Source organism: Melozone crissalis, unplaced genomic scaffold (genome assembly GCF_028551555.1).
Source record: "Melozone crissalis strain CALT ecotype California unplaced genomic scaffold, PUWL_Pcris_2 ptg000046l_1, whole genome shotgun sequence".
Classification (NCBI taxonomy): domain Eukaryota; kingdom Metazoa; phylum Chordata; class Aves; order Passeriformes; family Passerellidae; genus Melozone; species Melozone crissalis.
In genome coordinates, this window is record NW_026535824.1 from 12,283,160 (window position 1) to 12,310,187 (window position 27,028).

General features: G+C 52.8%; 1 pseudogene; it reads left to right on the forward strand.

Moving 5' to 3' along the window:
• Positions 1–1,575: 1,575 nt before the first annotated feature.
• LOC128943495 (serine/threonine-protein kinase pim-1-like) lies at positions 1,576–26,710 on the forward strand (annotated as a pseudogene).
• The last annotated feature ends 318 nt before the right edge of the window (positions 26,711–27,028 follow it).

Here is a 27,028-nt window from a genome sequence, read left to right on the forward strand (position 1 = left end):
CTCTGGGACGCTGCATTCCAGCACCAGAGGGACTTAGAAGAGACCGAGTGAGCCAACTACAACCCACAACAAGGACTTTCTGAATTTTCCATCTCTTCAGCACTGTCCGAGGTTTTATTTAATATTATTCATTTTTCATGCTTGTGAATACTTTACTTGTTTAATAAACTGGGGTTTTTTTCACTTTTCTCGAGGGAAGTCTTTTCCTGAACTAGTAGGGGGAGGGGCTGCTTGAACTTGCTTTCTAGATGGATTCCTTTTGGAGGTTTCCTCCCAAAATTTGCCCTAAGCCAGCACAAACAGTCACAATGAAAACTTCACAAGTGGCATAATTTCCTGGTGGCAAATCTTGTGACAGAAGCTTGACCTTGTTCTCCATGAGAGATTCTTGGGAAGAGCAGACAGGACAAGATTCCTGGAAAACTGAAACAGCTTTCCAGAAGTGAAATGAAAATGGAAGAAACAATCCAAGATGTTTTCCTCTATTTATTTCTATGCTCCCCTTTTCCATGTTGCATCCCAGTAATTCCAGATGTACCTCACCTCTAAGATCAGTGACTTAGGGATTTTTAGGCGTTCTAAAATACCATGAGCCACACACAGTTTTCCTTCTCCTGTTTTTACTGGAAAGCAACACTGGACATGTAAGTGCAGTGCTGGGCTCAGGTAGGAATCCTACCCCAAGGGAAGGTGCCCCGAAAGTGTTTGACCCTCAGCAAGGACAATGCACAGCAGCAGGCGAGGGGATCGCTGTGCCAGTGCGCAGGAGTCAGGGCTCTGCATCCGGGCTCAAGGCTGCAAAGTTCCCGTGTTTGGGCAGACGGAGGGGCTGTCCCCGGGGCGCGCGGGGCTCGAACGTGGGGCTCGTGGGGCGAGCGGGGAACGGACATGGGGACAAACGGCCCCGGTGCCTCAGTTGCAGCAGCGGCAGCAGCAGCGGCGGCAGCAGCGGCGACAGCAGCAGAAGCAAACAGATAGTTTTCAACACTCTTTCCATTTCTCTTTTTCTTTCTCTTTCTCTCCCTTTCCCGCTGTCGGGCGCCCTTCTCTCGGGGTCCCTTGCCCGGCGTCCCTCTCCTCTCCCCGCCTCCCTCTCCCCTGCCGGGCCGGGCCATGCCCCCGGCCCGCCCCCGGCCCCGGGCGGGGCTGCCCCGAGCCCGGCCCCGGCCGTCCCGCCGCGGTCTCGCCTCCGCCTGGCTCTGGCCGTACTGGCGGTGGCGCTGCTGGGCGGGCATCAGTGCCTGGTGCGGGGGCGGCATCGCCGCCCTTCGGCTCCGCCTGGCCCGAGCCCGGCTCCGGACCCGACGCAGGGTCCAGTCCCGGCCCCGGCCCCGGCCCCGGCCCCGGCTCCTCCCGGGGCCCGCGGAGGACACAGGCGGCGCGGCCGCTCCCGCCGCCTCCGCTGCGGCTTCCCCGGCCCGAGCTCCGCCGCTCGGCAGCGCGGCCGCCGGCCCTAAGCCGCCGCGGCCCGGGGCGGGTGGGGATGCCGGGCCCGGGGCGGGTGAGGGGCGCTCGGGGATCGTTGCTGGCCCCGAGCCGAGCGCTAACAGCCGCGTCCCGCCCGCAGGTGAGGCGCACGAGGCCCTGCAGGAGCGGTACCGGCTGGGATCGCTGCTGGGGCGCGGCGGCTTCGGCAGCGTCTTCGCGGCCACGCGGCTCTCGGACGGCGCCCCGGTGAGCGGTGGGGCCGGCGGCGGGCGCGGGAGGAGGGGGCGGAGGAGGAGGGAGGAGGAGGAGAAGGTCGGGGCGCGGCGGGACGGGCGGCGAGCTCAGCCCGCTGCTCTCCCTCGCTCGCAGGTGGCCATCAAACGCGTGCCGCGGGATCGCATCCGGCACTGGGGCGAGCTGGTGAGTGAGCGGCAGCAGCCGGGCCGTGCCGGGCGGCGAGGAGCCGGGGCCCGGCAGGGTGGGAGCCGCCGGGAGCCCTGCGGGGAGAGCGGGCGTGGGGTGAGCGGGGCGTGCAGAGCATCCCGGGCTGGCTGAGGGCTCCCAGAGCCCCGGCACGGCCTCGGCCCCACTGACGGCACCGCGCTCCTCCCGCAGCCCGACGGCACCAGCGCCCCGCTGGAGATCGTGCTGCTGGCCAAGGTGTCCCGTGGCTGTGGTGGTGTTATTCAGCTCCTGGAGTGGCTTGAGCTCCCCGACAGCTTCCTGCTGGTGCTGGAGCGTCCGGAGCGGTGCCAGGAACTCTCGGGTTTCCTGGCGGAGCGGGGATTCCTGCCCGAGGAGGAGGCGCGGGGGCGGTTCCGCCAGGTGCTGGAGGCCGTGCGGCACTGCACCAGCTGCGGGGTCCTGCACCGGGACATCAAGCCCGAGAACATTCTGCTCGACCTGGCCAGCGGGCAGCTGAAACTGATCGACTTTGGCTGTGGCGCCTTCCTCCAAGACACAGCCTACACCCAGTTTGCAGGTGAGCCCTCGCAGGGGATGCTCCTGGGCATCTTGTGGCCCAGCCTGGGTGCAGCACTGGGGCTTCCCCCTATTGCAGCCGGGATAGGATTGATGCTGGAGCCGAGTTGTTCTGGGTGGGGTGTGAGGGCAGCCAGCTCCCAGCCCTGCTGACAGCCTTCAGCACCCACTGTGGCCTGGGCTGGGGCTGGAGCTGGGGCAGCCAGCCCGACACAAACCCCCATGGGGGTAGCAGAGAGGGAGGCCTGACCGCATGCCCGGATGGTTTGGTGTGCAGGTGAGGAAGGGCTGGACTGCTCCGCTCTCCTTGTTTGCCTTGGCTTATTAACATTTTTGGGGGCCATGGAGGTGGGGAGGAGAGTGAGTTTTCTCCACTACTGGGTGGGTTTCTTCTTTGTGTGTCATGGTTTGGCCTTCCCAGGGATTGTGCTGCCCTCTTCCAGCACCGGTGGCTTCTTTTCCAGCCCCGAGTTTGTGCACAAGTCCCAGGTGCTGGTGAGAGGGCAGCTCTCACTCCATGTGCCTCTGGGGCAGCCCCCACATGACCAGGGATGCTGGGGCCAGGCTCTGGGAGCAGCAGCATCCCCCTGCTGATCTCTGTCTGTGTTCCACAGGAACCCTGTCCTATAGCCCACCAGAGTGGATCCAGCACCAACGCTACCACGGCGAGGCAGCCACGATCTGGTCCCTGGGCCTCCTGCTGTGCCACCTGGTCATGGGGAAGCACCCGTTCAGGAGGGGCCAGGAGATCATCCGGGGGCGGATCTTGTTCCCACGATGGCTCTCTCAAGGTGGATCCTCATCTCTGGGCACGGGGGCAGTACCATTGCTGGGAGACAGGAGCAGGCTCATGGGCATCCCGCTCTGGCAGCTGCTGAGGAGGTGGCACATGTTCTGCTCTCCTGCTGTCCTCCAAACTGAACATCCATGGGGAAGTTTAGGCCCAGCTCTGGGCACACCCAGCATGGCCTGGGCATGGGAACAGGGGGGCAACTTCTCCAATTGACCGATGATTTCTGGTTTCTCTCCCCAGACTGCCAGGATATCATTAAGAGGTGTTTGTCCATGCAGCCCTCGGAGAGGCCATCCTTAGAAGATCTTTTCTGTCATCCTTGGGTGAAGGGTGTTCCTCTGCCCTAGAAGATGGGAGAGATCCACGTGCACATTTGGATCCAGGGGCCTGGCAGGTACCAGCTCCACGCATCTCTTGGCAATCAGTGGCAAAGCAAACCAGGCTGGTTTTGTCCTGCCTGTAGCTTTGAGCAGGGGTCAGCAGAAGGGAATATGCAGCTCTTGGGCTGGAGCTGAGCTGCAGACCTGGTGTGGCAAGCACTGGTGACCACCATCCCCCCTGGTTTTGTTTGTCCTGTTCATGGATGGCTGGGGCCCTGGGCAGAGCCCTGACAGCCTGGTCTGGCCCCAGGGCAGGAGAAGGAGCCTCTGGAGAAGCTGTTCCAGGTGGGGCTGCTGCTGGAGACACCAAGGACAACCTCAAGGATGACAATCTCTTCCCAGCCTGGCCAGCTGAAGATGATGGACTTGGATTCTGGCACCTTCTTCAAAGCCAGGCTCCAGGCCCAATTTGCAGGTGAGTCCACAGGCAGGGGGATGCTCCCTGATCTGGGCATGGCACGGCCTGGCTGGGCACCAAAGGTTCCCCCTTTGCTGGGGCAGATGTAATGAATTCTTCAGTCGGCTGCCCAGCTGCTTTTTGGCTCTGGGCAGCTGCTGAGGGCTGCATGTGCCGTGGCTGGCTGCAGGCTGGGCACATGTGCTGCCCTCCTTCTCTGCTGCCAAAGGCAGCAGGGATGGGCAGCTCTGGGCACAGCTCTGGGCACAGCCAGCATGGCCTGGGCACCGCAGGCCTTGGCACAAGGGCACAGGAGCTCTCAGCTGACGGGCACTTTTTGCTTTCTCTCCTTGCAGCCGGGCTCTGCGGGTGCTGAGGCTGCTCTGGGCTCTGCTGGGCTCAGCCCTGGGCCCAGCTGGGCTGGCTCTGCCCTCACATTGCTCTGACAGCTCTGCATCAGACGAGCCCTTTGCGAGCACAGTGCCTGAGCTTTCTGCTTTGGCAGGTGAGTGAGACTCTGCTGCAGGCCCAGAGATTGCAGCTGGGGACACACATCCAACTGGCAAGGACCCAAACTCTCCACAGTCCCAGCTGAATGCCTGGATCTCTTTTGTCTGTCCCATTCTTCCTTCTTTATTGGCTGGAATTATGCAATTGCACGTTCTTCCTCCTCTAGAAGTGCCACAAGTGGGCCAAAGCTGGCGAGTGGGCCGTGCTCCTGAGGCAGTGCAGTCTGGAGCTGGTGGATGGAGAATTGCCCTTCTGCACTGCCAAACCAGAGCAAAAAGCTGTAAGTGGGACTTTGTCAGGGATTTCTTAGAGACACAGTTTCAAAGGGAATGTGCAGCTCATTTCCAGGCTGAGAAGGAAGGTCATCTTCTAAAGGATTTGGGGTTTGACAGAGTTTCCACTCCCAGTCCTGCTTGGAGCTGGAAGGGCACAAAGCAATTTCCTTGTGCTTCAACCACAATTTCAAATACCAGTGTTGGAAACAAAGCCCAAAATCTTTTAAAAGGCTGCTGAGGTCAGTAAGATGGATGCATGCCATCAGCACATTTACAATGTAAATAACTGAGTTCTCTTTTTAAAAAGATCATTTACCTCTTAATGCACAGAATTTAACTTTGCCTTTATATTTTGTTTTTTTTCACTAACATTATGTTTTTTTCACTAACACTTGGATTTTACTCTTATCTTTTACCATTTACCTATTTTTCCCTTTGTCCTTTTTTTTCCTTTCAATAGAAAACATGTCCTACAAAAGGAACATCCTTTGCTCCTGGTTCCTGTGTGGAGCAGCTCCCTTCCTGCTGGCTGAGCTGGTCAGGCAGAGCCCGGCTTTTCCCCGTTGCTGGGCACAGACTGATGGAGCAGCACTGCTGAACACGGGCACACAGAGGGGCCAGCAGCAGCTGCCTTTGGCCACCTGAGGCTCCAAGGCCCAAACTCTGAGCAGCCAGGGCTGGAAGAGACTGGCAGGATCTGATCCCTGACTCTAGGCCAGGGCTGCACAAATGACCCCACAGAAGCAGCAGCAGCAGCAGATGGAGCTGATTTTGAGCACAGCCCCTGCCCTTCTTCCCTCCCGTGTGCAGCGGTGTCACAGCAGCCTGAGGCACCTGGGAGCCCCCAGTGCCAGCAGGGACTGGAGATGGCAGCCCGGGGCTCCTGGAGTCTTTGCAGGGAACTGAGCTGGGCACTCCCTGTCCATGGGGAGCTTCCAGATGGAAAAGGCTGCTGTGCCCAGGCAGCTCCAAGGGCACAGAAAGGAGGCTCTGGAGCACTGGATCTGTGCCAGTGCCACAGTCCTGAGCAGCAGCCAGCGAGCCCTGGGGGAACAGAGGGCACAGCACGAGGGACAGAACCAGGCAAGGGCAGAGACTGGAGAGAGCCAGGCCCGGGAGCAGGAACAGCTGCTCCATTGCACTCTTGGAGAAAGCTCTTGGCTGGTTCAAAGCACTGAAAGGCGTGAAGGGCAGAGAGGAGGCCACAGCAAACAATGCTCCTGTTTGCACAGCCTCCCCTCTCCGTGTCCCAGAAGGAATTGCATGGACTGTGCTCTTCTCTCCGAGGCGTCTCGTTCAGCATGAGCAGCTCAGCACCAGGAGCTGAAGGAGCTGAAGCCTCAGGCCACAGGAGCTGGGCAAGAGGGAACTTTTGGAGCAAAGTAATGCTGCTAAAATAGCCCCAGCTGGATGCAGTGGATATAATCATGGAATCACAGAATCCTTTCTGTTGGAAAATCCCTCTGAGCTCAGCCAGTGCAGCCGCTCACCCAGCAGTGCGAAGCCCAGCACTAAACCACGTCCCTGCAGTGCCAAGGCCTGGACACCAGCCCTGAGTGAGGCCTGGAAAGCATGCCCTGAGACAAAGGTAGCCTCTGGATGAACCTTCCAAGCAAAGGTTATCTTTGTATCTGCTCCCTGATGAAATATGCATGGTCATTAGCAGTGAGATAGATGCAGCCACTCGTTAGTGAAACATGTGTTGGAGATGAGGGGGAGACGACCATCCTTTAATGCATCGAACTCCGATTTTATTGATCAATCAATCACCTTAAATAACAAAGTTAACGAACTTCATGCATATTCTGTAATCCAATGTCATGATAGGCTAACAGACCACTCCCTTTGTTTTAGAATACCTACAATTGTTTATTAAAAACAGAAACCAAAACAGAAACCAAAAACTAAAACAGAAACCAGTGTTCCCAAAACATTTACATCTGTTCTCAGGATGGCAGGCCTTCCCAGAGACGGTGTTCTACTTGTTATGGGAAGACAATCTGAGAACTCCATTGTTTATAGAATGATGCCTGAGAGAGTCTAATCGTTTATACAAATCAGAAGGCTGAGAGCTGTTAGAAACTGCTTTTACTTTTCCCCTATACTTTTCTCTCAATTGTATGTCTCATGGCCTTTTCTTTAAGTCATTCTTGAAAAACTCTCCAACAAACATGTATTGACCTTTGTGTATTTAGAAGCCAGACAAGGCCATGAAATCTGACATCTGGCCTTGTTTGGGGCTGTATGGTCAAAGTCAGCTCCCTTGGTTCCTCCTTGAGCCCTGGCCAGGCTTTGGGAGGGACCCAAGAGGAGGATGAAAGCAGATGTTGCCACACTAGCAGTGCTGTCAGTTTGTTCCTTCAGCACTGTCAGAGCTGGGCCCTCTCCCAGCGGGGTTGGAGCCTCACCTGGGGCTGGAGGCACCTGCAGGAATTCCCAGTGCCCAGGAGTGGCTCTGCAGCCCTTGGCTGTGACAGCTCCCCCAGCTGCTGTGTGGGTCTGGGGGATGGTAAAGGCTGAGGGTAAATGCTGCTGGATCTTTGTTAATCTCTGCAGGCAATCTTTGTTGGGGATGGTTGGGTGCATTGCTGAGCTGCTCCTTTTGTGATTCTTTGCTGCTCTGAACTGCAGGAAATGACACTGATTCCTTCAGTTGGAGTCTGTGCCTTTGGTGCTGCCCCTGCCCACTGGTAAAACAAAACTGGCACAGTCTGGCCAGATCCCAACAAAATGTCACTTGTTCAGTGTAAATGTGAGGAATCAGTGCCATCAGAAATTCCCAGCTGGGAAGCCCTTCCCTGGAGTTCCCTGGCTCTGGAGTGGGCTGAGGTCGGAGCCCCGTGGGAGCAGTGGGGCAGTCGGGTAAAAGAAGCTGCACCCCTGGATGTCTTCAAATGCATCCAAAAATTGTATATGGAAAAGGAAAAGACCTTGTGGATTTGGGCAGACAAAGATGAATTTGTTGAGAGTACATAGGAAACAGCACCTTCAGAAGGAACAATGATTGTTGGAATGCTCGCACAAGGAGCAACAGAAGAAGGTTTTCAGCTTGAGCTCAGATGCCCTTGTGCAAGTGAAATATCAATATAACAAATAACTATATACATATTTATAGTATAATAAGACCTTCATGTTTATATTTATAGCTTTTAATGTATATATGTCTATATCTACATGTCTATATCTGTATTTATATATAAATATGTACATATAATAATAATGTGAAATAGTGCTGACAATACTAATTTGGTATCTTTGGCTGCTCAGGGATGTAACACGAAATACCCTACAGAACAGGATTGGCCGGGACCCTAATGTCAGTGGTCAACTTTGTGAGATTGTATACAATGGAAAAAGGAGGAAGGGAGGAAATTGGCTATTTTTACAGGGTGTGCTGATACTGTGATGCAGAGTGCTTTGTCTGTTCCTGTGAAAAATACAGCGATTTTGTCTGCAGGGTTTTTCATGTACCAGAGTATGCACAAGCTGCAGGATTGGTTGAAAGGGTGAAGGGGTTGTTAAAAGAGCAGTTGGAAAGATGAGGAGAAGGGAACCTTTGCCCATGGAGAACCCATCTGCCAGATGTGCTCCATGCCCTTCACAATGGCCCATGGGGGAAATGGAACCCCCTGGCTGTGCACGGCTGCCCCCAATTTGCAAATCCAGCCATGGGCAGTGAGACTTGGGCTGCCTGGGAAATTGTTCTGGCTGTGATGGCCCCTGGCAGGGCCGGCCCAGAGGCTGCAGGGCTGGGCCTTCATGCATTGGAGTTCATTAGGAGAAATTCAAAGCAAATGAGAGCTGTCAATACTGAAACAGGAATTCAGATTCCTCCAGGACACTTTGCTTTGGTAACTGCTCCCTTGGAGCTTGGCCTTGCAAAGTGTTCCTGTCATGGCAGGAGGAATTGATGCAGAATATCCAGGAGAAATTACAGTAATTCTGTAAACAATAATGAACAAGATTGGATTATTCAACCCTGTGACAGGGTAGCACAATTATTGATATTGCAACTCTAAGAGCAATTGATAAAAAAGGAGATCCACCTCCAGTCACCACCATTTGTGGAGATAAAGGGTTTGGATCCAGCAGCCCTAATAATGGAGCCAGAGTGTGGGTCGGAGGCCAAATGGCCCTCCCGAGGCAGCTGAAGGAGCAGCTCCTAGGAAAGACAACTCTGAGTCCTGAACCCTGGGCAGGAACAATGGGAATGTGTCCCTGCAGCCAAGGATTCTGTGTGAGAACAAGTAAATCTGACAGGATATTGTTTTACACATCCTGCCAGACCAGATCTCCCTGTTTGCCCCAAGGGACCCTTTGGGAAATGCTCTGATCCATGGGGCTCCCTGTGAAGGCTGCTGTGACACTGAGGGACTTGCACAGGAATTCCATCCAGGAGCCTGGGTGCCCCTCAGGGACTGGGACCCGGCCCCTTCCAGCCAGAGGGGAAAGGGCCCCCCAAGCCTTGTTAGCCACAGACAGCATGGGAAAGCTGAACAGCAAAGGGCCTGGGGGCATTATTCTGGAATTAAAAAGGTGCCAGCTCCATGGACAACAGAATTCTTGTTCCTAATTCGAATGATTGAGAAAAAAGAATGAAGAACGGTGTCACTAAAGTACTACTGATGTCTGTAAGGTGTACCTTGATAGTCAGCCAGAATCTTTGTCTGCCACAAACACCTCTAGTGTTTCACCAATGGATTGGTCATCAAAATGTAATGATGGGTTTTGATGGATTGCTGAGCTTCTTTTGTAATTCTCTGCTAATGATGATGTGCTTTGCTGAGCTTATCCTTTTGTAAATCTTTGCAGCTGTGCATGATATAAATGACACAATTCCTTCAGATGGTGTCTGTGTCTTTGGTAGTGACCCTGCCCACTGGTGAAACAGGGCGCCCTCTTGCCTAGGTGTTCCCTGGGAAGGCAAAAGCCCTCCCTCCAAAATTCCCCCCTTTCTCCCTGTTCCCCCCTTCATACACTGAGCATGATGTGCTCTGGTCTGGGCTATGCCCGGGTCAGTTGGGCTCCCCTGTCCTGGCTGTGTCCCCTGCCCAGCTCCCCCACAGCCGCAGCCCCTCCCCAGCGTGGCTGGACGAGGGGCAGGACAGGCCTTGGCTGTGCTGCAGCTCAGCAAGAACAAAACCATCTCTGCGTGCTCAGCCCTGTGCTCAGAACCCGGCCCAGCAGTGTCTCAGTGCCAGGGGCTGTGCCCTCAGTCCCTGCCAGGGGTTTCCATGGCAACTGCCAGGCCAGGTGACCCAGGTGTCCCCCCAGTGCCGGTTGCCATGGAAACAGTGCCCAGCCCTGCCCCTTTCTGTCTGGCTGACCTGGCCTTTGGCCCTGGCAGTGCCTTTGGCTGCTGGTTCCTGGTGCCTGAGCGGCCAGCGCGGCACAGGGCAGGTGGCCATGGCACAGCCCCCAGCAAGGGATCCCCTCTGGCTCTGGGCACTGACACCAGCCCTGAGCAAGGGGCCAGGGCAGCTTTCTATGGCCACTAACCATCACAACGGGGCTGGGCATTGGTTGCCATGGCACCAAACCAAGGACCAGGCCCCATGGCCATTGCCATGGCACCTGGTGGCACCAACAAGTGTCACTGCAATTGTACCTGGAACAGCCCTGGCACCGCTTTGTCCTGAGGGTTGCAATGGCAGCTGAGGGCAGCAACAGCTGGGGCTCTGCAAGGGCCCTGGGGGAGATGGAAAGGAGCAGCAGAGCAGGGGCTGATCCATCCCCAGTGCGCTGCACAGCCCAGGGCAGCGTCCCAGAGCGTCCTGATGGAGCTGCCAATGACATCCCCCCTCTGCAGCCCTGGCCTCTCCCCAGCTCACACAGGTGCCCCATCCTTGCAGGCACAGACACGGCAGCACTGGCTCAGCAGCCCCTGTTTGCATTGCACACAGCAGCGGGAGCACCCCCATGCTGTTGGTGTGGGCACATGAACCTGAGGGAGCACAAATGTCATCAGCCCCTGGGGCCAGCAAGGGCTGGGGAACACCAGGGAAACCACTCAGCTTTGTCCTGGCCTCTGCAGTCAGCCAGAAAGTTTGTTCCCATCAGCTGGGAGTTTCCTGTCCCACTGCAGACGCTGTTGCTCAGAGCCAGGGCTGCCTAGCAGCCACCCCCAAACTGCCCTCAGCATTTCCTCTGCTTCACCTTTGCTTTCTTTACTCTTCCTGATACAAATTTCTTCTAATTGCCCTCCTCAGGGGACCCAGAACTGGACACAGCACTCGAGGTGCTGCCCAAGCAGTGCTGAGCACAGGGGAAGAATCCCTGCCCTGCTCCTGCTGGCCACACCATTCCTGAGCCAGGCCAGGAGCCATTGGCCTTCTTGGCCACCTGGGCACACTGCTGCCTCATGTCCAGCCTGCTGTCCATCAGTCCCTGCAGGTCCCTTTCTGCCTGGCCGCTCTCCAGCCGCTCTGTCCCCAGGCTGTATTGCTGCAGGGGTTGTTGAGGCCAAAGTGCAGGACCCGGCACTTGGACTTGTTAAACCTCACCTTGTTGGATTTGGGTCCTGGATCCAGCCTGTCCAGGGCCCTGTGCAGAGCCTTCCTACCTCCATCCTCCATCAGATCCACACTCACACCCAGTTTGGTGTCATCTGCAGATTTGCTGATGTTGGAGACAATCCCGTCATCCAGACCATTCCATGCAGACATTGAAATCCACGCTGGCTGGCTCTGACCCCTCGGCCATCCTGTGGGTGCCCTGGGATGGCACTCAAGGTGATCTGTTCCATAACTTTGCTGAGCACCCAGGTCAGGCTGACCGGCCTGGAGTTCCCCAGCTCCTCCTTCCAGCCCTTCTTGGCGATGGGCTCACACTGGCACCTCCAGTCCTCTGGGACCTCCCTGCTGAGCTAGCACTGATGGTAAATGATGGAGAGCAGCTTGGGGAGCTCATCCACCAGCTCCCTCATCCCCCTGAGATGGATCCCATCCAATCCCATTCACCTGTGAGCATCTGAGTGGCTCAACAGGTCACCAGCTGCTTCCTCCTGGATTCCAGGGGGGCTGTTCTGCTCCCTGTGCCCATCTACCAGCTCAGGAGAGCACTTGTCCTGAGGACAGCCTGTCCTAATATTGAAAATTGAGAGAAACAAGATGTTAAGTAGCTCTTCCTTCTCCTTATCTTTAGTTACTATATTCCCCACTGCATCCAATAAAGAGTAGAGGTTCTCCTTATCCCATGTTTTGCTATTAATTTAATTGTGGAAACATTGTCTATTTTTTTTCACAGAAGTGGTCAGGTTAAACTCTAATTGAGGTTTCACCTCTTGACTTTTTTCTGCACGACTTTACAACATCCTTAAACATTTCCTAAGCTGCTTGACCTTCTGTCCAAAGTTGATGCACCTCTTGTTACCCTTGAGTTCCCACAAAATCTCCACGGCCAGCCAGGCCAGTCATTTTCCTCACTAGCTCATCTTTTGCCACACTGGGACAGGCTGCTCCTTCCCCCTTAAGATTACTTTCTTGAAATGTGTCCATCCTTCCTGGACCCCTTTGTTTGTAAGGGATATTTTCCTTAAAAAGAAATCAGTGCCTGATTCATTACTCCCCAAATCTGCATCCTAAATAAGCCAAAGTCTGCCCTTCCTAATTGTTAATAAATTGTTTCCTGTTCAACTGTGGTCTGTTGGCCATGAAGGGAAAATTTCTGTGCCTCTGAGTCTCACCAGTTCCTGACCCCCAAAGGACACAAACCCGATGAGTTGTGTTTCCCACTCCAGTGGCTGCACTTGCACTTCCCTCCATAGCCAGAGCAGAGCTCCCTTGTCCCAGAAAGTTCTTGGCAATGCAGGGATGAAGGAAACAGGACAGGCTCTGGGGATCAGGGGCAGGGCACAGCCAGGGATTTGGAGGCTGTTGTGAGCCGAGGGCAGGACTCAGACCTTGGCCTTGGTGAACCTCATCCCATTGTCCTGGGCCCATGGCTCCAGCCTGGCCAGATCCCTCTGCAGAGCTTCCTGCCCCCCAGCACAGCCACACTCCCACCCAGCTTGGGCTCACCTGGGAACTGACTGAGGGTACCCTCAATGGCCTCATCCAGATCAGCAATAAAGAGATTTCGCTGACCTGGCCCCAATCCTGAGCCCTGGGGACACCCCTGGATGTGACCCCATTCCTCAGCTGCTCTGACTGCCAGGGGTTGGATGAGAGAAATGGTGGTGTTGGGGTAGGAACAAAGTGTGATTGACTGTCAGCCATGAAGGGTCTTGATTTTCATATCTGCTCAAACTGCATTAGGAGGTGCTGGGGATCAATATCAACTGGGGATTGCTGATATCAATCTATAAAGAAGAAAATAAAACAGGACAAAAGAGTTCTCTCTGCATTGTTTTCAATATGGTATATTCACTTTGAATAGCCTTCTGAAATCTGTCTAATTAACCACAGAAGATCTGAAAACTTAGATTATTCCCATGGGATTTTCTTGTTTTGGGTGTTTTGAACAAATGTTTATGAGCTTTTCTTACTTAATTCCTGAAGTCAAGAGGTGCTGGGGATCCATGTCAACTGGATACCAATCTATAAACAAGATACCAATCTATAAACAAGAAAAGAAAACTGGACAAAACCAGTTCTCTCTGTTTAGTTTTCAATATACTATATTCACTTTAAATACACCTCTGAAATCTGACTAATTAACCACAGAACAATTGAAAACTTCAATATTTCCCACGGGGTTTTCTTGTTGAAATGTTTTAAACAAATGTTTAATAGCCTTTTTCACTGAATTCCTCAACTGAGTAGCTCAAGAAAGAAGAGGCCTCTGGAGTAGTAAAATTCATCAGCACCTTCCAAGTGGCTGAGGATCCATCTCCATCAGAGCAGCAATGAACAGAAATGGGCACAGCTTTGTGGCTGCCCCAGCTTTGGCATGGGCCCTGGGCCTGGAGCAAGAGCAGCTCTTGAGGTCCCCAAGGCCGGGGCTCTTGTGCTGCCCTGGGTAGATGGGATGGCAGCAGGGGCTGCAGAGCTCTCAGCACCTCAGGCTGAGGGGAGCAGGGCAGCCAGGGAGCCTCCTTTGGCCTTGGCCAAGCACCTTCCCTCATGGCTGGAGCCGAGTCCTGTGGCTGCTGCTGTGCCCTTGCCAGGGGCTGAGGCCGTGGGGCAGTGCCCCGAGCAGCCTGGCTTGAGCAGAGCTGTGGGGCCAGAGCCAGCTGGGCTGGGCTGGGGAGAGGCCCTTGGTGCTGCCCAGAGCTCAGGGCAGCTGGCAGAGCTTGCAGGGAGCTGGGCTGGGCTCAGACAGCCTGGCCTAGAAAACATCAGTGTCCATCTCAGCCTGACTGAGCGTGCAGGGGCAGAACTCAGGCCAGGCCTTGTGAGGTAGGGCCAGAGCCTGTGCAAGGCATTGCAAACAGGCAAGTGGCCCAGAGAGGAGGTTGCTCTGTGCCCTTGATGGCAGGGATGGAGGAGGGAGGGGGTCCAGAACATTTGTCAGCACCAGCCTCTGTGCCCAGGCCTTTGCAGCCCTGGCTGCTGAGCCCAGCTTCTGCCTGGGCTGAGTTTGGCTGTGGCCCAGCTCCATCCTCCTGCAGGGTCAGGGCCTGTTCCCAGCCATAGCCAGCCCTGGCTGCCTCTCTGCTGGCCCAGAGGCCGGCAGAGCCCGGCGCAGGGTTTCTGTGCAGTCCCACAGGTGCCAGGGGCTCTGCAGGAGCTGGCAGAGGCTGCCCAGCAGGGAGGCCATGGGGCACAGAGCCCCAAGGCTGCTGTGGGCACCACGGCACAGGGGCCATTCCCAGTCGCAATGCTCCTGGCCTGGGCTGGGCCTGCACAGGGGCTGGGCCACCATGGCTGGGCCAGCACAGGCCCAGCCGCTGCTGGGGCTGACAGCAAGGCCAGGCTCACACAAGACATTGCTGAGCATGGCCTGTGCTGACCAGACCTGACTGTGCCAAAGGCAGAGCTCAGCTGCCCTTGGGGGCTGCAGCAACAGTCCAGAGCTCAAAGAGCCTCCATGGCTGTGCTGGAGACCAAGGCTGCAGGAGGGAAATGCAGGGCTGCTGCAGGATGGGGAGGGCATTGAATTCCAGCACACACCTCAGCTCTCTGATGATCCTGGCACCATGCTGGGCCCTGTTTCAGACTGCAGCAGAGCAGATGTTGATGGGACAGGAGCCCTGCGGGGCTGTCAGGGACCTGCAGCTTGCAAGGTGCTCTGCTCTCCCTCAGGTGCTTTCGGAGAGATCCAATCCTAGCTGGGCACCTCAGGGCACAAGTGGCACTGCCTGGTCCCCCAGCCCCCCCCCCCCCGCCCCCGGCAGTCTTGCCTGGCGGGGCGGGGAGGGAGGAGTGAGTGGGGCTGGGGCACTTTCGCTTTTGGCTTGCTGGCCTGCTTGCTTGCCGGCTTGCTTGCTTGCTTCTGCCTTAGCCCTAGCTGATAGCTGCCTTTTTTTTTTTCCCCTTTGCTGCTTTCTGCTTTCTGCGCTGTTTTTTTTCTTTTCTTTCATCCTCTCTTTCTTACCCGCCCCTGAAGATACTGGACCGGCTCCGGACCTGACCTGGGACGTCCGGCGGGATCTCCGGAGTGAGCGAGAGAAGCTCAGAGCCCTCCACAACACTGCCTGGTTTCTTTACTTTTCTTGTGTTGGGGAGTGTTCTTTTGTTACTTGTCAATAAAGAGGTTTTCTTTTCCACTTTGCTCCTCCGAGAAATTCCTTCCCTAACCTGGTATTGGGGGAGGGGTGGTTGGAGGTTTGTCTTTTGGGGGGGCTCCCTTTTGGAGATTTCCCCTAATTTGTCCTAAACCAGGACAATCTTTTTGGTGCGTTGGCCAGGAAACGGAGGCCAAAGCCAGTGGAAAAAAACCTATAACAATAATATTTTGGTTTTGGTTGTTTTGTGGGCATATTGGTAATTCATAATGTCATTTGGGGTGAAAGCTTGCCGGTATTTCTGGTCCCTTGGGGTTTTTGAAGCTTTAATACCTTTGTGGTCCCTAGGGTTATTTCCTTACCCAGAAATAGCTCTGGTGTTGTCCCTAATAAGTAACCTTTGTAAGCGTGGGGCACTAACCATAATAGTCATTGGGCTGGTCGTATGTGCGCGGATTTGTCGGAGGTTTATGAAAGACTTTGTTTCAGGAATGTATGGATTGCTGTCATGGCTGTGTACTCAGTTTGTTTGGGGAGAAGAAGGGGAAGGGGCTTCTCAGCTTTTGTCTTCCTTCTTCTCCTCCAAATTGTTGACATCTCTATTAGAAAATATTGAATTTCCCCTGAGTTTAAAAGAAACCATCTTTCTGGCATTTAATTTATTAAGCCTTTTCTATACTGTTTGGAGTGTATATAAAATGAAAGCCGAGATTTCTAGAGGGGTTAGAGAGACTCCTGATTCAGAAGTAAAACAAAGCAGGAAAAATCTTGACTGGAGTGGGAAATGGGAGGATATGGGCCAGACTTTAAAGGAATTTTCTGATCCTATAGACTGGGACTTTCCATCTGATCAAATTCAGTACCCAGTCGAGGTGGCAAAGTATTTGAAGGAGAAGTGCCATGGTAATACTAAGGAGGAAAGGATTACTGCAGTGAGCTGGGTCTTGGCGCCTTTTTACCATACTCTGCTAGATACTGTGGAGCAGCAGATAGCAGACAGGGAACAGGGAGATAAGTTAGTTACTATCCCAGTGACCCAGGCTGCAGCTAACATCCCAGGCTCCAGGCTAGCAGCTGAATCAGACAATAGGCCTCAACCCATGGCTGTCGCAGCTAATACAAGAGGTGGAAAGTGTAAAGGCAAGACCGATGGAAAGGTGGAGGATGATGATGATGATGCAGGAGAAGGACCCTCACCAAAATCAGAGGCCACATCAAAGGGCACAGATTCTGGAGCTAATATTGACTCCTTTTCTCTGAAGGACCTCAGAGGCCTAAGAAAGGATTACAGACGACAACCTGACGAATCTATAATTAGTTGGTTAGTCCGCCTTTGGGATGCTGCAGGGGAGGTTACGATTTTGGATGGTATTGAAGCGAGGCATTTGGGATCCCTGTCACATGATCCTGTCATCGATCAAGGTATGATGAGCAGGGTATGCCCTCACAGCCTCTGGGAACGGGTTCTGGATAGTGTAGCACAAAGATACTTATGTGCAGATGATCTCTATATACAGCAGACACGGTGGAAGACCATAGAACAGGGGATCCAATGCCTGAGAGAGATGGCGGTGGCAGAGCTCATTTTCTCAGATGATATAACAACTAGGAATCTGGACCTGGTACCATGCACACCCGTAATGTGGAGGAAACTTGTGCGACTTGGGCCACCTGAATACGCTTCTGTCCTAGCAATAATGAAGCGGGATGATACATATGAGACTGTGCTCGATATGGCGAAGAAGCTTCGAGTGTATGCAGATGCTGTGCATGGACCAACTCATGCCAGAATTGCAGCAGTGGAAACCTGACTGCAGAAACTAGAGGACAAAATAGAGGAGAATCATAAGAAACTCCAGGAAGAGATTAAGGAGGACCTTATTCAAATCTCGGCTGTACAAATTAGAGGCCCTGGTATCCAATGCTGGCGCTCCTTTGATGGGGAGAGAAGGTACACCGCACGGGCTGAGTTATGGGTCTTTCTGCGTGAGTCTGGAGAAGACATGAGGAGATGGGATGGAAAACCCACCGCTGCTTTGGCACAACGGGTGCGTGATTTGAAGAAAAGAGGAAGTATCACCAAAAAGAGAGCAGCTCCGGTTGCTCGTAGCTGAGATGTTGAGTATGACGATGACATGTCTGATCCCCTTGAAGGAACTTCTAAGGCATACGCCCAAGGAAAGAAGGACAATCTGGCTTAGAGGGGCCCTGCCTCTAGCCAGGAAGAGGCACGGGAAAACCGGGTTTTTTGGAAGGTGTGGATCAGATGGCCTGGCACATCAGAGCCACAAGACTATGAAGCATTGGTTGACACTGGATCACAGTGTACCTTAATGCCATCGGAACACGTGGGGACAGAACCTGTTTCCATTGCTGGAGTGACGGGGGGATCACAACAGTTGACTTTATTGGAAGCTGAGGTGAGCTTCCAATTGTGACTGGTCCAGAGGCTCCGTGTATTTTGGGCATAGACTTCCTCCGGAATGGCTATTACAAAGATCCTAAGGGATTCAGGTGGGCTTTTGGAATAGCTGCAGTGGAGATAGAGGGTATTAAACAATTGAATACCTTGTCTGGACTATCAGAGAACCCATCTGCAGTAGGACTCTTGAAGGTAGAGGAGCAACGAGTACCAATTGTCACCTCAACAGTGCACCGCAGGCAATACCGGACGAATCGAGATGCCGTGATCCCCATCCACAAGATGATCCGAGAGCTGGAGAGCCAAGGGGTGGTCAGTAAAACCCACTCACCCTTTAACAGCCCTATCTGGCCCGTGCGAAAATCTGACGGAGAATGGAGATTGACTGTGGACTATCGTGCCTTGAATGAAGTGACTCCACCACTGAGTGCGGCTGTACCGGACATACTGGAACATGGCATCGAGTGGGTATACCATATCCCCTATCATGCACCAGCTGCAGGGAAAGTGGAAAGGTATAATGGATTGTTAAAAACCACCTTAAAAGCATTGGGTGGGGGGTCTTTAAAAAACTGGGAGCAGCATTTGGCAAAGGCTACCTGGTTAGTTAACACTCGAGGTTCCACCAACTGAGCGGGTCCTGCTCAGTCTGAGCTCCTTAATATAGTAGATGGGGATAAAGCCCCAGTGGCCCATGTCAGAGGTTTGTTGGGAAAGACAGTATGGATCAACCATGCCTCGAGTACAGACAAACCCATCCGTGGGATTGTTTTTCCTCAAGGACCAGGTTATACATGGTGGATAATGCAGAAAGATGGAACAACACGGTGTGTACCTCAGGGAGACCCGATTGTGGGGTGAGACTCATATATGAATGTCATTGTCTGTTGAATGTGAGACAGAAGGAAACTGTAAGTGTCAAAGGTCTGAGCAAGTAAGATGAGAGGAATGCGTAAGTGTCAAAGGTGTGAGTAAGTGAAATGAAAGTTTTTTATTGTATGTTCACGATATGGGATAAGGGGTGGAGTGTCATGGGGTGACAGCCTTTATCCCAGTATCGTGTATTGGTCTGGCAGCTGTGTTTTCTCTCTCTCTCTCTCTCTCTCCCTCCCCCACCCACCCCCCGGCCGTCTTGCCGTGGTGGGGCGGGGAGGGAGGAGTGAGGGGGACTGGGGCACTTTCACTTTCGGCTGTTTGGCTTTGCTTGCTGCTTGCTTGCTGGCTGGCCTGCTTGCTTGGCTTGCCGCTTTGCTTGCTTGCTACTGCCTTAGCCCTAGCTGATAGCTGCCTTTTTTCCCTTTGCTGCTTTCTGCTTTCTGCGCTGTTTTTTTTCCTTTTCTTTCATCCTCTCTTTCTTACCCTCCCCTGAAGATACTGGACCGGCTCCGGACCTGACCTGGGACGTCCAGGATCCCTGGAGTATGCGAGAGAAGCTCGGCGCCCTCCACAACACTGACTGGTTTCTCTTCTTTTCTTGTGTTGGGGAGTGTTCTTTTGTTATTTGTCAATAAATAGGTTTTGTTTTCCACTTTGCTCCTCCAAGAAATTCCTTCCCGAACCCGGTATTGGGGGGAGGGGTGGTTGGAGATTTGTTTTTTTGGGTGGACTCCCTTTTGGAGATTTCCCCTAATTTGTCCTAAACCAGGACAAGCACAAAATTCCTGCCTCTTCCTGAGATTTCATTGCTGGGTGAGGAGCTCAGCAGTGCTGAAAGCTGAGGCCTGTCCTTTGTGATCCCTTTGGGATGGCAGTGGAAGTGCCCTGAGTGCACATTCAGAGGCACCTTCATGGCTTCTCATGCCATGACACCAAAACTAAATGTGCAAGGTGACTTCCTAGAATGACATGTAGTCCTTTGAAATATCTGCAGGCAGTGGTCTGAAACTGCTTTGTGAGCCTGCTCCTTGGGATCAGCTGTGAGGGGCTGAGGGCTGGCCTGAGCCCGGTGCTGTGTCCCACTGGGAGCAGCCGCACAGGCTCACGTGCAGAGCAGGCACTGCCAGAGGCCCTGGAGATCTCACCTGCCCTGCATCCACCTTTGTCAACGTGCTGTAAGCATCAGCTGGTGCTGACTTTCCTCTTGGACCCCTTGGTTTAGACACAATGGGGAATTTCTTTCCTGAATCCCGTGGTATTTCCCCCTGGCAGCTGCGATGGGGATGCTCAGGGAGTGTGCGGCTTTGGGGGAATGCTTCCCGGGAAGGGGCTGAGCACGGGGCCCTGTTGGGCCCATGACCCCCAGCAGCAGCAGCAGCAGCAGCAGCCCCATGGCCCAAAGCCCCGTGCCCCCTGCCCAGCACAGGCTGCCCTGTCCCTGCAGCTGTCACCGGAGCGGGGCTCAGGGGCAAGTCGCTGCTGGCAGCAGCAGGAATGCGGGCAGGGTGAGGATGCCCTAGCCTGGCTTTTGTCTCTGGAACAATGCAGGCACAGGGCAGTGCAGAGCAGGCTGAGAAGCAGAGCCCAGGGCCTATGGAGGCTGCAAGGCTTAAAGATCAGCCCCTGCAGCAGCCCAGAGGCAGGTGGCCCAGTTGCCAAGGCTGTGGTGGCCTTGAGAGTGTGCAGGTGGATTTTGCATGGCTGTGGCCTGCTGGCGGCTCTGGGCCCAGGAGTGCCTGTGGCTGCAGCAGGAAGGGTGGCTGAAGGTTTGCTGCCTGCTTTGGTGGCATGGCTGCAGGGGCCAGTGCTGTGAGAGCCCCCTGTGTGAGAGGTGGTGAGAGCTGAGCTCTTGGGGACAGCGCTGTGGTGCAGGCCAGGAAGAGCAGCAGTGCCCAGTGCCAGGAGTGGTGTCAGTGGGAGTCCCTGTGCACAGCGACCCCCAGCCCCAGGGTGGCCGTGCCAGCATCCCCAGGGACCTCCAGCCCCGGGAACGTGGAACAAGTGGAACCCACAATTGTGCAAAGGCTGCCTGTTCCGAAAGGAATGGCAGAGAGAAGTCAGGTTTTAAAGAGAAACAGTATTTATTTGCCAAAGATAGGCAAATCTAGGATTTACAGAACATGTGTAATTATACAATTGTTATAACAACAACAACAACAATGTACAGAACATATTTACATGGGATCCAGTGGGCTAACAATCTTCAAAACGTATTTACCGGAAACTTCTAACGTAGTCAACATATTTACAGGAACTTCACAACTTTCAAACGTATTTACAAAGGTATGAGATCTGTGCCATCATGTGCATGAGTCCTGGAAGAAAGGAAGCAGCAGAGCTGGACTCAGCTGGCAGCACTGGGCCCAGCAGGGCTGGGAGCTGGGCCCCAGGGGCTGGGCCGGGGCTGGCAGGGCTGGCGTGGCCCCAGGCAAGCGCAGGGCAGGCCGGGGCTGGTGCTTGTGGCAGCACAATCCAGGCCCCCTGCAGGCACCGTGTCCCTGAGCGGGGCCATCCAGCCCAGCCCCAGCCTGGCGTCAGGGGACCCAGTGTGTGTGTGGGCAGGGCGTGGGAAGCATCTGCCTGTCTTACCTGTGGGGCTGCATCTTCATCCAAAGACCATGGGCTCCTCCTCATCTTTCTCATCAACTTCCATATCCTCAATGTTGTCCTCCTCATCCACCTCCATCTCTTCGATGTTGTCCTCCTTGTCTACTTCTATGTCCTCAACAGGGGAGGACATGGAAGTAGAGGAGGAGTCCACCTCAATCATCTCTTCCTCATCCTGGCCCAGGTCCACTTCCATGTCCTCCACAGTGTCTCTGTCAGTCTGCACGGGGCAGCACAATCTCCCAGTGGGCTTCCTGTCCCACACCATCCATTCCCACATGGCTGCAGCCTGCCCAGGCCAGGTGCCCCCTGCCTGGCATGGCACTGTACCTCCATTGGCACAGCAGAGCACATTGTGCTGGGATTGGCACTCCAGAGCAGGCGGCAGGAAAAGCCCAGGCAACAGCAGCAGCTCTGTTCTAAGGGTCAGAGCGCAGTGTGAGCAGCAACTGACCCTTGGCAGCCGCTGAAGTGTCTGCTGTGCTCGTTTCCAGGTCCTGGACATTCCACCTGGAACCCTCTGGGTGCTGTGATGTCACTGAAGTTTCAGGGCCACTGCGCAGTGGGAGATGGGGATGGCAGAATGATCAAATCCTTGAATGGTTTGGCTTGGAAGGGACACTAAAGATGATCTGGTTCCAAGCTGAACAACCTCCCAGCACACCAGGTGGATGTGGCCCCTGTCCCACCTGGCCTTGGATGTTGCTGGGGATGGGGCATCCACAGCCTCTCTGCACTGGTCCCTGTGTCAGGGTCCAGCACCCTAAGAGTAAAGAACTTCTTCCCATCATCAAATATCTTCCACCTCTTGCAGTTTGATCCCATTTTTCCTTATCCTGTCTCTAAAGTTCCTGACAAATTGTGCTCCTCCACTTCCCTTTGGGTCAGGCTGTTCCTGCAGGGTCATACCTGTGGCTGGACCTGCAGACAGGAGAGAGAGAAGCCAAGTTCCCAGTCAGAAAAAATGCGGAATGTGGCTTGAGAACTGAGAGAATAAGGAAAAAGAAAAGACATGCAAGGCTTTTTGTTGCATGGGCTGTGGAATTCATGCCTTTTATTAGAGGGCCGTTCCCTGGTGCACTCAGTTCCTGTGTTGCAGCCTGCCCACAGAAACCTCTGTGAGGGACCTGCACTTGCAGAGCTGGGAGCCGGCTTGCTTGGATGGCTGATGGATGAGGCAAGAGAGGGATCGTTGTGTGGAAATCCAAATAGTGTGGATTGGGCTGAAGAAGGTCCAGGAATGGAGACAAAATGGGACTGGGCACACAATATGGGGGTGAACAGCGCAGGATCATTGCAGTAAGCCAGGACCAAATTGATACTAGAGAGTTGGAACATTCCGAGCGAGTACATATAAGAAAAATACAGCAGTTGAACTGGGTGATGCCATCAAAATGTGCTGCATCACCATGAGCCTTCAAACGCCCATGGGCGACACCATTGCATTCAGAGCGGTGACGTTTTTTACCTTGGTCACTTTGCCCTGAGTTATTACAGTTCCAGTGATAGGCCCCTGGGAACTCACATCTCCCCCTTTTTGTTATCTATAAAGAACGCTTCTGCCATAGACTTTTGGAGATATTTAGCAAAAAAGGATAAAATAACCAACACAATGAATACAAAATACAAAGCCCACAAAACCGTCTTAACTAAAGATGAAAGCCAGCCTCGCAAACCCCTGTGTTTGGAAAGTCCAGTGAACTAGTCCTTGTTGCCTTCCATCTGGATCTTGTTTCCTTGATCGTTTAGCAGGTGGCTGCCCTGGTATACTGACTCCCTATGTGACAGCAGGTTGAAAAAACACATGCCTTCAAATGCCTGACAGGCATGGTCACGGACAAGAAATTGTGGCTTGTCTGTGGAAGCACTAAGCTGAAAGCATACGGCTCAGTGAGGAGCATCCAGATTCCTGCTGCAGCAGCAACCAATGGCAGCATCCTCTGACTTTGATAATTTATTATCTGGAGGCTTGGGTGTCCTAAAAGTAAACAGATAAAGCGAGTAGAAAGTGAAACGTAAGTTGTGTTCCCACTAAACTTTCTCTTCTGTAAGGCAAGGGTGTGAACACAGCTTATTAGAAGAATCATGTATCAATGCTAAAATATAATTTTTACAAATGTTAAGACATAGATCCTGGTTAGTGGTGTCTGAGCTATCTTGGTCTTGGTGTGTGTGGTCAACGCTGCGTAGGAGACCTTCTGTCCTTCTCCTTCTTCTTTTCCAGGCTGCTACTGTCTCTCTTAGGCTTTCATTCTGTTCTTCTGATGGTGGCTCTGGTGTTTGCCTCACTGTTCCCAGAAAGAGTTTTTATGTATTTTGCTGGGATTCATCGTAGCAATGTTGCTGTAGAGACAAGGGCATCTTTTCTTTCCCAAGTAATTATGGAAAAGGGCCCATAATTTGTTTAGATTCAGGTTCTTTGGTCAACACAGGTGACTGTTCTTTTAATTGGGCTGCAGTTGAATTAGTAAACTGCCTGATGACTGGGGGAGTTGTCTCCATAAATGGGTTGTTCAAAAAGTTTAATACATTAAGGCCTTGGCCAGTCTGTTAGTGGAAGATAATATCAGGATTACCCCTCTCAGTTGATCAAGTATCCTTTTGATTGATCAGTGGGCCCTCTCCGCTATGGACTTTCCAGTGGTGGAGTGTGGTATGTCAGTGATATGTTTTATACCCCAGTGTTTAGAAACTTGTTGGAATCAGTGCAAGGTATAAGCAAGAGCATTATCAAATTTAATTTCCTGTAGAACTGCGAAGGTGGAAAAAACCTAAAAAGTAATGTTTTGTAGCATCTTCTGATTTTTCACCAGCATGGGCAGAGATGAAAATCGCACTGGAAAAGGTGTCGATTGAGACCTGGATGTATTTTAGTCTGCCAAAAGTGGCTTAGTGTGTGGTGTCTGATTGCCAGATGTGGAGACTCTCTAGTCCTCTTGGATTGACTCCAGCTCTGACAGAAGCAAGGCCATGTTCCTGACAATTGGGGCAGGTGGCTACAAGGGATCTTGACAGGTCTTGGGTGTTTTTGATCATCCTGAGCAGGGCAGGAATATTTTGATGGTAGAATTTTTGGCTGATCCTAGCCTGTGTAAAAATGATCTAAGGCGTATTGCAGTGGTTCAGATGTTTGAAGTAGGCAATTGAGGTGCTCTGGAGTGAGAAGTAAGTATATATTCACAAGGTCTGTTCCTGCAAGGGAGCACAGATGCTCTCTAGCTTTCCTGATTAGTTGTGCAATAACTTTCTGTTGGGTTGTTATCATTTTACTAGGTTGGTGTTCTCTGAAAACGCATTCAATTTTTATCAGGGCATCTGAGATAGTTGAGTCCCCCTGAAAGAATAATGCATGGAATTTTGGAGTTAGACCAAAGATTGCCAGGGAGAAAGGAAAAGTAGGGTGGTATCTGTGTGCCTGTTTAGTTTGAATCACCCAGGATGCCTTATGTACAGTTGCTTAAGCCTCCGGTGTCAGTGATGACGGGAATCGAGTCCTTCACTGCCTTTAAGGAGCAGGAGCAGCGGCGTGAGGTCTTCTGTGGTGATTCCCAGCAGTGAATGTACCTAACTGATGCTTCCACAGAGCATTTGGGGTTCTGGCAGAGTCTTTGGGTTGTCCTTGATGTGCAGTGTTTGTGGTGTGATGGTTCTCTCTGCTGTTTTTAGGCTGAGACACTTCGAAGGGGCTGTCCTTTGAACTTTATCTGCTGCAATCTTAAAACCTTTCTCCTGTACCGCAGTGATGACATCTTGTACTGCAACATCCAAAATGATTTGAGCTCTTGTAAAAACGACTGTGTCGTCCATGTAATGAAAAATGATAGCATTAGGATGTTCATTTAATGGTCCATATAATGAAAAGCGATTAGCATTAGGGCGAGAGAATTTGGACATCAAGCAATTGACAAATATTTGGTCTATTCTTCAGTCGTTGAGGCAATACAGTCCTCTGGTACCTCTGTAAAGGTGCTTGTCGATTTAGTGATGGAAAAGGCAACCCAGGAGGATGTCATTGGGCTGCATGGGGGTGTCAAAAAAGTAGTCATTAAGATCTATATCAGCCATCTGCCAATAACAGTGTAATTGTAGGTACAATTGGATTAAACCTCCCTGAACTAGCCTTCCTTCAGATCTTACCCATGCAATCTTCAAAGCAATGCTCTTCCTATGCTCAGGCTCCATCAATCACAGCCTAAATGGCAAAGAAGATATCCGAAAAATAGGAGGACTCCAAAAACTGCTACCCACAACTACAGCATGGTGCACCATCGGCAATCTCAAGGTACCATGGAGGCTGAGGGCAGGCTGGACTGGAGGGAAGCACTGTCCTCGATGACCTCATTGATTTTCCTGAGGTCCTGCTGGAGCCACCTCTTGTCCTTGCCAGGCTTTCATATGATAATGACAGGCGCATTGCAGGGGCTAGTAGATGGTACAATGTGGCCCACAGACAGCTGCTCCTGCACGAGGGACTGCAGGGCCTTTAACTTTCTGCCTGGGAGGGGCCACTTATCCACCCATATGGGGTCGTTTGTCTTCCAGGTTGACTGAAGGGTGGCACGCAGCTCAGTGGCCCTGTCTAGAAATCCTGAGGTGTTGATAGGATCTCTGGCCCTGTCCCCGTTTGGGACAAGAGGTCTCTTTTTCTCAAATTGTTATTGGTGCCCGGGTGACAAAAGATCTTACCGTAGAAACTGTGCCCTCAGGACCTTCCCTGCAGATGTTACTGTGACTCCAGAAGCTGGTAGTGACTCCCTGGTAGCTAATAATTGCCCCAGCAGCTGGAACCAGGGGCCATTGTTTTAGCCTATCAGAGCAGGAAATTATGGTGACATCAGCTCTTGTATCTAATAGTCCTGAAAGACATCTCTTTCTCCCATTACATGACAAAGCACACTTTAGAATGGATCTGTTTCTGCCTGTTGCCTGTGCCCACATCACAATTGGATCAGCTGGTGTGGTGATCATGTCCCGTAGGAGGTCGGCTCTGACTGTAACTGTTCCTTTTGGAATGAAAAAGGGAGGGTCTAAGCATAGAGCTTAGACAGTTATCTCCTGCAAAGACATCAAGGCGAGTACCTCAGGTAGTAGAGTGAGTGTCTCCATCCCTTCCCTGGTGTTGGTTAAAATCAAAATGTCTCTGGCCTGTTCTTCAGGCCTGTATTTGCCTGTTGGAATATGGTGAACATAAATATCGTGGATTGGAATTGAAAAGGCTCTTACCAGCTGCCTTTGGGTTCCAGGGCAGAGCTGTCTTCTGTCGAGTTTTCTGCAGTGATCGAGCTGTCCCACTGGATCTGAGGAGGTCGCTGTGCTGGTTCTCCACGATGTTGGGGAGAGTGGGGTGGAACGGCCACGCGTTTGGTGTCATTGCACAGGGCCTTTCTGTGACTGTGTGGGGTTTCCCGCAGGCCACCGGTTTTGCTGGTGGTTGAAAGCATGTAGACGATGGGGGCAGTGAGGACAGTGGCTGTGACACCTAGAAGGTCCCTCGTAATAGCCTTTATTTACAAATTTTGTTGAAAATGCCCCATCTCCCTACACTTAAAGCCAGGTCCTTTTTCATGTGTATGTCAGGGAATACCTTGGGAGGCTACTAGCACCTCTACTATAGCCTGACTGGTAGCCTTAGCTAGGCTGGCATCACAGTGTAAGGATGCCCTAAGTGTGCATGCCTCGACCATTTGTGCAGTGGTAGGCTTTGGGTTAAGGGGTAGAGAAGATAAAATGTCTTTACAGGTGTTATTAGCATT